A 9,869-nucleotide genomic window follows, 5' to 3' on the forward strand; every position below is an offset into this window, starting at 1 on the left:
TTAATTTGCATCTGTTGAAGGCTAGTTTGGAAGCAAGCCAGACTAAGATAGGGAGAGAAAAGCAACTACCATTACTCAGTTGATAGTCAGTATTAGAACATCAGCATGGAGAAAAGAGGAGTAGATTAGCTTCCAGTAGGTACTGTGATAAATCACTGCAAGCATAGAATTTTAGGGTCCATAATTTTGTTTTCTCACAATGTTCTAAGACAGATCAAAATCAAAGTGACAGCAGGACATACTTCATGTAGAGGTTCATAGGAAAGTATACTCCTTGCCTCTTCTAGTGTCTCCTCGCCTTGGTGGATGTTTTAGCATTAAGTTATGCAACTCTAATTCTTATTTTTACATGTACTTCATCTCTTTTGGGTGTCATAAGTCTCCATCTGCCTTTTCTGTTAATAATATTAATAATAACATAAAAGCCTTGTCTCAAAAACCCGAATTGGTCTCCCCATCTCACAATCTCCCTCCTGACTGTTTTAGAAAGGTTTTCATGATGTAGCCTTGGCTAGTATGTAATTCACAGTGTTGAGAAGTTTGAGCTCAAACTAATACAGATCCACTTGACATTTACCTCTCCAGTACAGATCTGAACATCTCACATCTTTAACCACATTTGTAAGACTGTTTTTCCAAAGATGGTGATATTTACAGATACTAGAAATTAGAATGTGAATAAACATGTGTATAAAATATTTCAAATATTTTATGTGTATATATTCCATACATAGAAAACTTCTTCTATAATAGATTAGAGGGAAATAAAATATGGTATATATAGGTATACTTTCCGTAAGTGGATACATAATTGGTTGTAGTACAAATAAATACTGAATATATTAACAGATGGGCAGTTTTATAAATGTTATAGTCATAAAGTCATATCTTAGGTTGAATGAATTGAAATTCCCCTGGGTTATCAAAGTTATATATCATATATATATATATATATATATATATATATATATGGCATAGAACCAACCAGATAATACAGAGAGAATCTGTAATAGTTCAATAATACTACTCTGGGGACCAATTTATAAAAATCAGAGAATGACAGAGAAGCACAAGAGCAATGTAATATGCACAGAGAAAATGGTCACACGCAAACCCAGAAGAAGTTAAATATGCAGCATGAATGCCAAGAAACATAAACTATCGAGATTGAAAGATTTCAGAATGTCAAATCAAACAGATTGTTGATAATAATAGCTGACATTTTCCCACTTCCAGGTTATGTGGTGACTGCTTTAAATGCATCCTAGCATGTTAAGAACTATCCTAAAAGGTAGATGCCATAACTCTACTAATAGATTGGTACCAAAGAAGGCTCATGGAAGAATTTTTGATGCGTGAAGTAATGATAGTCAACAGAAGAAGTCAGATCAAATGATGAAAACAGAACACTAGTGCATACGCTGCATGATTTCTCTTTCAAAATGGTATTAATGCAGACTACTTTAAGAGTATAAAAAAATATATCTATAGTTGGATTGATTCCTTAGTCTCTGTTTCCACAAATAAAGTTATGCTTAATGAAATCGCCACTCATCAGAGACAAGAAAAGGTTTATACAAAAAAAAATGTGATGCTAATTCTGGAAAGTGTTCATTACCAGGAAATATTCATTTATTATTCTTATATGGATATCTAGAAGAGACAGATTGATAGGAAAGAGACTGTAAAGAGACTAGAAGTTATCTATCCATGTGATCAATTAAGTTCTTTAAACTGGATTTGGCAAGAGGTAAATGGAGAGTTATGTGATCTTTGATCATAGAAATAGTTTTTCTTTGATACTGTAGTGTCATTTGACCAGGTTGTGTCCTCTTTGCCTTTCCCTATTATCTATCAAAAGATAAATCTAATGCAGAAAACGTGCAGTAGTAATCAGTAGAGACAGTATCAGCTGTTATAGACATTCATCCTACATTAGGTTTCTAAATGCTTTTTCCTCACAGTCCCATTTTCTCAAAAAAATATTTTGCAATGATGCATAAAAGCATATTTTTTAAAATATGCATATAAAAGATACCCTGAGTCCACACCAGGGAAGGTGACAGCATTGCTTCTGTGTAAATTATGTACTACAAACTTTTTTTAAATCTTCTGCTTTAATACTTCATTTTTGTTTTTAATTTCTGAATGGTCAGCCATCCTGGCCCCTTTTTTCTGTCACCCCAACTTGATGTATGAAGGCTTTGGTCTCCCTGGGAGTGGGTTGAGGTGTTGAAGCAGCCAGGGCTGTCCCATACACTGATTTGAGACCATTTTAATAAAAGTGCACACCTTACAAACAAACAAACAAACAAACAAAAGATCTGCTAGTAACAGATCATTTCAATTTATAAAAAGAAGTCTTTGATATATGTACAATTTTATCATTTACTGAGTACAAGAGCAAATTTGAACACTAAAGAGATGGATATACTTGTTTATTTTTACATAAAGAATTAAACTTTGGCTAAATATTTACATCTCTGACATTCTTCAGAGCTGATCAAAAAGATTAGAACACCACTTTGTATAAATATATAGTGCAAAATTGGAAGCTATCTTCTGATACCAAGCTGAAATTTATTGATGATTTATTTTTTAATTGAACTGAAGTAAGCAACTCAAACAGAAACTTTCAATATCAAATACAATTTAAAGATATATGAGTTTGAGGACTGGAGAGATGGCTTAATAGCAGGTAAAGGCATTTGCCACCAATCTGAGGATCTGAATTTTGTTTCTAGGATCCACATAATGAAAGGAGAATTTTAATTCTTGAAAACTGTCCTCCAACTTCTACACATTCACTGTGGCATATATAACACAAACACAGACAGACAGACACACACACACACTCACATATACACACACACAGTAAATAACCATAATATACTAATTTGTCATTTGCATGCTGAGGAATGATGATATGAAAATATAAGAGGTTTTGTTTTCTGTAATTAAAATTCTGTATTTCTGTCAGAGCAAGAAGTTTTATATGTACAGTAAAATCATTGATATTGACAACATATAATGGTCTCCACTTTAAGCTGAGGTTAGGGATGTATAGTAAGAAACACTTTATATTCATTACACATTTGACCTTTTTGGTAATTATAAATTCAAAAATTGTTTTTATGTTGCAAGCTTTTTTTTGAAACCTCAGCCCTCAGTTATGTAAACCTCTGACTCACATTTTAAGAAATGCATGGGTTAGATATGGTGATAAATGTATAACACCATCTGATGAGAAAAGCCCTTGTGTGACATTTCCAGATGTCCTTAGATTTTTTTTCCAAGGTAGAATTAGAACAAAAACAAATGCAGCAAACAGGTACTTTTGTTTTCTAAAGAGTGAGAGAGAAAGATGATGTTATGGATATGAGTAAGCTGGAAAGTAAGGAGGGATGAGATGGAGCAGGAGAAACTGTGTTTTACTTTCTTTTTTCTTTTTTCTCTTTTTTGAAATTATTTATTAATTTGGATGAAGTCAATTTTAACATTTTTTTCTTTTTCTTTTTTATTCACTTTACATCCAGATTACAGCTCCCCTCCCTCCTCTCTTGGTCCTAACCTTGCAAATCCCTCTGTTCATTACCCACTCTCCTTCTCTGAGAAGGGGAGCCCTACTTTGAGTACTACCCAGCTTCCCATCACAACCCCGTGCTTGCCATGTCCCCAAAGTCACACCTAGCTGCTAGGAGATTTGTGCAACCCCTGAGTTCCACTGTCCAGCCCAAGAATACCATCAGAAGTCTGCCAAACCATGATAATCTCTATTATTCCTTTATAATTTAGGAAACGTTATGCTATTGAAACTTAGAATCCTCATTAGTAAAGTTTCTTCAGTAATACTTCTCTCACTTTTAGTTTTGAGATGGTTACTGGCCAAAGTTAATAGATGTGGCAATCTTCCTATGGAGAACTTTCCTAGCAGTAGTTTTGAAAAGCAAAATGATAAGATGAAAGAAGTTATAAGATTGACTGAAGAGATGCTCACTTCAGAAGAAACCACGAATGAGACCATCAAAGGAAAAGGTTGTTACTACTATGTTTTCAAGACAACATATACCTGATTCTGGAACTTATTTTCTCTCATCTGTAAAATGGACTGTGCTAAGAGAACTATGGATTCTCTCTAAACTCTAAAACCCAATGACTCTAAAAAGGAGGAGATGGCACAGAAGAGATATAGGATAAGAGAAAATGCAACATTTTACTTGGAATTTAGACTTTATGCTAATATAAAATGTAACTTACTTCTAACAAAGTAACAAGACGAAAGAGCATTCATATGACACAGCATTCCTTCTTGGCTCTGAAAGACTTCCAGATTGCATCTAATTTTAAACTACTTTATGGAGGCCAAAGAGGTACCTGTGGACAGCTTGATGATAAATCTTTCAGCATATGTAATTCTTCTCTATGTCATCTTAGTATGAGAATGTGAGCTCATCAAGCATCCTCCTCCAGAGTTGTCAATCTTTCAGCTGTCATCAACATCTGATTCATTACAAAAGTATTTAGTTCTCCTAAGATGAACCAGAAGAATGTCCATATGAGAGATCAGATACAGAGGAGATGTGACATTCTTTAGCAGGAGGGCTTCTGCTTGGCAGAGAACTTAATATAGTTGCTTAGGAGGAAGGAAGATCTGGTTTTCTTCATCATGATTATCACCAGAATAATTGGGGCAAATTTATAAGTCTCATTAGAAATGCATGGATGTCCAACTGTCACATTTCTCCTATATTTTTCTCCTGTGGGAATTTTGAACTCAGTAGTCTTTGGTAACTCCATAAAGTCACAGTGAAAGGGTTGATCATCTTGTAGAATTGCTCCACTTTGAAGATGTCAAACTCAATAATCCCCCTCTATTATACAGTCTTAAAAGAACTTTGATTGCTTCCCACACCTATAGGGTGATGTTCAAAGCCCTTCTTCCCAGAGATCAATTGTCAGCTGTCTTCCATTTAATTTTTCTATATCAAGATATTTCCATCATCCTGAACTGATCATGACTCTTGGCTTTATGTTAACCTTGTCCTGGAATTTCTTTTTATAATATCTCCAGAACTATTTATATTTGTGACAGTTAACTCTTTGTTGTATTGATTGCTTTCACATTATGGTGTGCTTTGCAAAATTTCTGGACATATACTTATAAGGCTGTAATCACATTTCCCAAGCTATGATATAATAAATACCAACATGTGCTTCTAACTGAGAAGTATCATTCTAACAGGGGAATGCTCTAATCAGTCCCCAATATTCAAATGCAACTGTCATACAGTCTTTTCCAATGCTTCTAGAGATATAAAGTCATATCATCATATGACTTCATTATAAATTCAGTTGGAAATATCATTCTGTCATTTCATCACATGCTTGTCTCCTCAACTACACTGAGGGTCTCAAGTTTAAGGCTTTTACCCTACTCATCAGCGTATTCTCATACTCTTTTATACCATCTATAAACCGAACTTTCATGAGTAAGCAAAATATGTTAATTTATCAAATATTTATATCATTTATCTAAATAGAAACATCAGGTTGGATGGTTACAAAGAATTAGGTAGACATATTTTGAATTGCAAGTTATGAAATATTTTTTAATTTGGTCTGAGTGTAAAAAGTTAGCTTAAACATTTAGCTTATACCTTTACATATATATGTGTGTGTTCCGAGTTTAGAAGTTCAGAAATGTGTGTAAATGTGAAAAATAAAATTATAAACTAATTCAAACTAAGTCAGAATAAGGGTTCAATTTTCAGGAAAGTGATAATAAAATTTCCTTCCTGCTTGCTTTACATTTGATTGTTCAAATGTATCTGTGAATATAGAAAATGGTAGGCCTGAAATAAAGTCCAGGGTAATGGCTGTGGATCACCATTGTCTCTGTCATTCTCATAAAATTATGTTCATAATTCACTGATTGTAATATCCTGTATTCAGCAAGATTTTATTTTTATGCCACAGGAAAGTAAAGCTATGGGATTTGTAGTTCTATTTATACCAGTTGCTAGAAATAACTTAATTTTGTCAATATATATATTCTGATTCTTGACCTTTAAATGCAAAATAACGTCTCTGTTATGGTACAGGTTCTATTTTCTTTGGCGGTGGTAGGTCAAATTCCCTTTATCTTATTTGAATACAAGAATTAGAACAACAAATTTATATCAACTTACATAGGTTTTTTTTTCTCCCTAGATATATATCTACAGACCACAGAGTCCAACACCTGGAATTATTTCTTTGCATACTCATGATGTTTTCCTTATGAATGTTGTGTTGCTAAACATCATGAAAGGGATGAAACTCATTGGATAGGTGGACCGATTCTCAAAGTCACATATAATGGTTTGAAGTTATTTCAAGAATTTGGAAAGAGATTGTACATGAATCTACTCTATCATGAATTCCTTATTTCAAACAAGGTTTTCTCCAAAGCAAAAGGCTCAGATCCTTAGTTGACATTGGAGAAATCTCTTCCAGATAAGGAAAGGCTCAACCTGAGTTTTATCAACCTCAACATGACTTTCACCAGGTTACAAAAATCTTTAAACAGTGAAGCTGGAAGGGCCTTTTGCCATCTATTGTAAATCTTTCATTTATTTATTCCATCTTTTTACTTATTTTGTATGTGTACATGTACTGTGTTTCTGTCTGTGTCTCTGTCTCTTTCCCTCTCACTTTCAGTGCTTGCATGCCAGTTATATGTTGTGCATATTGTGGGCAAAGTACAAATTAGGGTTTCAGTTTTACTGCTCTATGGTGTGGCCTTCTAGGACAAAACTCAGGCCATGACAAGTCCAAACCCTTTATTTTAATGTATAGATAATACTTCTTCATAAAGGCAATACAGTTGAATCACTTTGTAGAGTGTCATAATCAGGATTAGAACCAAGTTACGTTAAAGCAGTAATTCTACCCAGGTTTCTCTTCTGATAGTCATAATGTCCACATCATGTGGATATTTATCATTACCTTCATTTTGAGTAATTCTGCATGTATTTAAAGTGACTTAATCAATATCCTTAAGTAAATATCAAAGTTAAAATAATAATCCTGAAATTAGTCCTGCATTTACAATCTCAAAGTTTTAATATACTATATACTATATAATGAGCTGACAACTACAGGATTTTCTTGCTTTCTGATTGCTGATGTGTTGTCCCTGTCTTTTAGAAACTTTCTAAAACAGAATTTTACATGCCCAGTGGGATTACTTAAAAGAAGTCTTCAGGAAAAACCAGGTCAGATATATAGTGAATGAAGTAGCCTTTTTTTTTTTTTTTTTCGAGACAGGGTTTCTCTGTGTATCCCTGGCTGTCCTGGAACTCACTTGGTAGACCAAGCTGGCCTCAAACTCAAAAATCCTCCTGCTTCTGCCTCCCAAGTGCTGGGATTAAAGGCATGCGCCACCACTGCCCAGCATGAAGTAGGCTTTTGAGAAGGCAAACAACTTCCAGATAATAAGTACATACTATGAAGGTTGTGCATAAACTTCTAGTCACATTATCTTATTTAGTTACTATAATAATCTTCTGATTAGATTTTATCTTGCTTAACAAATAAAATAATCAAGAGTCAGATGTTATAATCAGCCTACGTTCATTTAGTTATTAAGTAGACATTGAACTCCAAGTAGGATGCTAAATTTGCCATCTGCTTTTGCCTCCTCTGGGCTGTGCCTTTCAGAGTTGCAGAGTAGGAAGAAAGATAACCGACATATTTACCTACCAAAATGAAGATGACATTCTACTGTGCCCCAGCCACATGCATGCTGATTTCCCATGTGCTTTTAGCTTTAGCTTCTTCAGCAATCTAAGCAAAGCTGAAATAAAGCTGCAGTCACCTCCTGACATTCTTGTTTTTCTTCTCTGGACTTAAAGTGTACTTTTATAAAATGGACTTGGGTCTTCATTTGTAACTCATACCCATGTAACAGGGGCTTGCTTCTTTTGTGTCCCAGAAAGACAAGCTGATGGAAGACTCCTAGATGTGTTATAAGGGTCTTAAGGACATTATGGGAACCCTAAAACCTGAACATAAAGTGAAATTTTGAAGGTGGCTGAAAGCAATTCTAATTTCTTAGATCCAAACAGTCTAAGAATAGAATACATCCATGTCCAAATATGGTATCTCTTCCTTAAGAGTTACAGGAATGAAAGTGAAATCTTCCATTGTTCTGAGCAGTTTTTCTACTACCTCATTTGAGAAAAAAAAAGGAATGTAACTGTTACTGCTTCATTAGTAGATTGATGATAAGAGTACATACCTAATGACATAGCTGCCCTAAAGATTAATTGATAAAAATGTCAAGGAAGTCATGTACTTTACAGTGACGCATAATATGCATTCATTTCTGTATCAGTGACTATGACACTAAAATAACTAAGGAAGTTTACTATTTTTACATTCTATTTTATCTACCAGGAAAATAAAGGTAATATTCCTTTATGAGGTTGCAACTCATCAGCTGACCTGTGTAGAAAAACACCTAACAGAAGGCAAATGGGTCCTTAAAGCATCTAAATTGGTAAATGTTAGAAAAAAAGTCAAAACAGTTACATTTATCTATCTGTGCTTTATGTGTCTTTCAGGAGTCCTCTGCTGTGTTCCCTCCCTGAGCGGCCACATTTTCAGAATTATTTGCAGAAGAAAAGGAGAGGTGCTAGGTTCCATGCACAAGAAACTCAATCATGAAGCTGGAGAGATGAGTTTAAAGATCACAGTTCTCCAAGGAAATATTCAGAGATGTGGATTTGTCTGATCAGCATAGTGTTATTTCACTATAAAAATGTCATTAAACCCTACAATCTACCAGCAGAGAACTGGAAATTAAATTATGGAATATCTACATAATTAAATCTCACATACCAATAAAAGGCATCTTATAGAGAATGTTTGACAAACTCATCTCATCACAGGGGCCGCCTGGTGTGATTTATAAAAGTGTAGGTTCCATTGATGACTTCCTAAAAAAAATTTGCAAAAAGAAAGTCTGGAAATATGTATTTTTATCCAGTGCCCCAAGTGACATTTCTGAACAGTCAGATTTGTGAGGTTCTCTTTTAGGGAAATATATTTTTAATGCTGTGAGAGACTCTTCTATTAAATAATAAATGCCACAAGTTTAACTTTTTTTTTCTTGAAAAACTGAATTAAAAAAAAAAAACAATATATCTGTGTAGTGGTGAAGTTCTTTTCTCAGGCACTGCGATTATGGCTTTCAGTATCAGGAGACCTGGTTTAAATATTGCAACTAGGTTTTCTTAATCAATTCAAGTACTTCAAGTACTGCACGTCTCTGTTTGGATACCTTTGTTGTCTTGTTCTTTGTTTTTGTTTTTAAGGAGATGGGAAGATATACCTTATGCACCATTGTGAGGATACTATAAATGAAGTTATTGTCAGTAAAGTTAGGGGTATTTTGACTTCTTGCCCTGCAGATATAAGGTAATGTTGCCTAATAACTCTATCATCATTACTAACAAGAAACACCGAAACCATGGGAAACAATTTTTTTCCTTTCTTTTTTATTATTAGATATTTTCTTTATTTACATGTAAATTTCTCCATTCCCAATTTCTCCTCCAAAAAATAAAGAAACAAACAAAAACAACAAAAACAAACCCCACTTGCCTCCCCCTTCCACATGCCTGCCACCCCACCCTCTCCCACTTATTGGCCCTGGCATTCCCCTACACTGGGGCACAGAACCTTCACAGGGACGAGGTCCTCTCCTCCTATTGATGATCAAATTGCAATCCTCTACTATACACATGCTGCCAGAAAAATCAGATCCCTCCATGTGCAGTCTTTGGTTGGTGGTTGAGACCCTGGGAGCTCTGAGGGTACTAGTT

This window comes from Mastomys coucha, unplaced genomic scaffold (genome assembly GCF_008632895.1).
Source record: "Mastomys coucha isolate ucsf_1 unplaced genomic scaffold, UCSF_Mcou_1 pScaffold18, whole genome shotgun sequence".
Classification (NCBI taxonomy): Eukaryota; Metazoa; Chordata; class Mammalia; order Rodentia; family Muridae; genus Mastomys; species Mastomys coucha.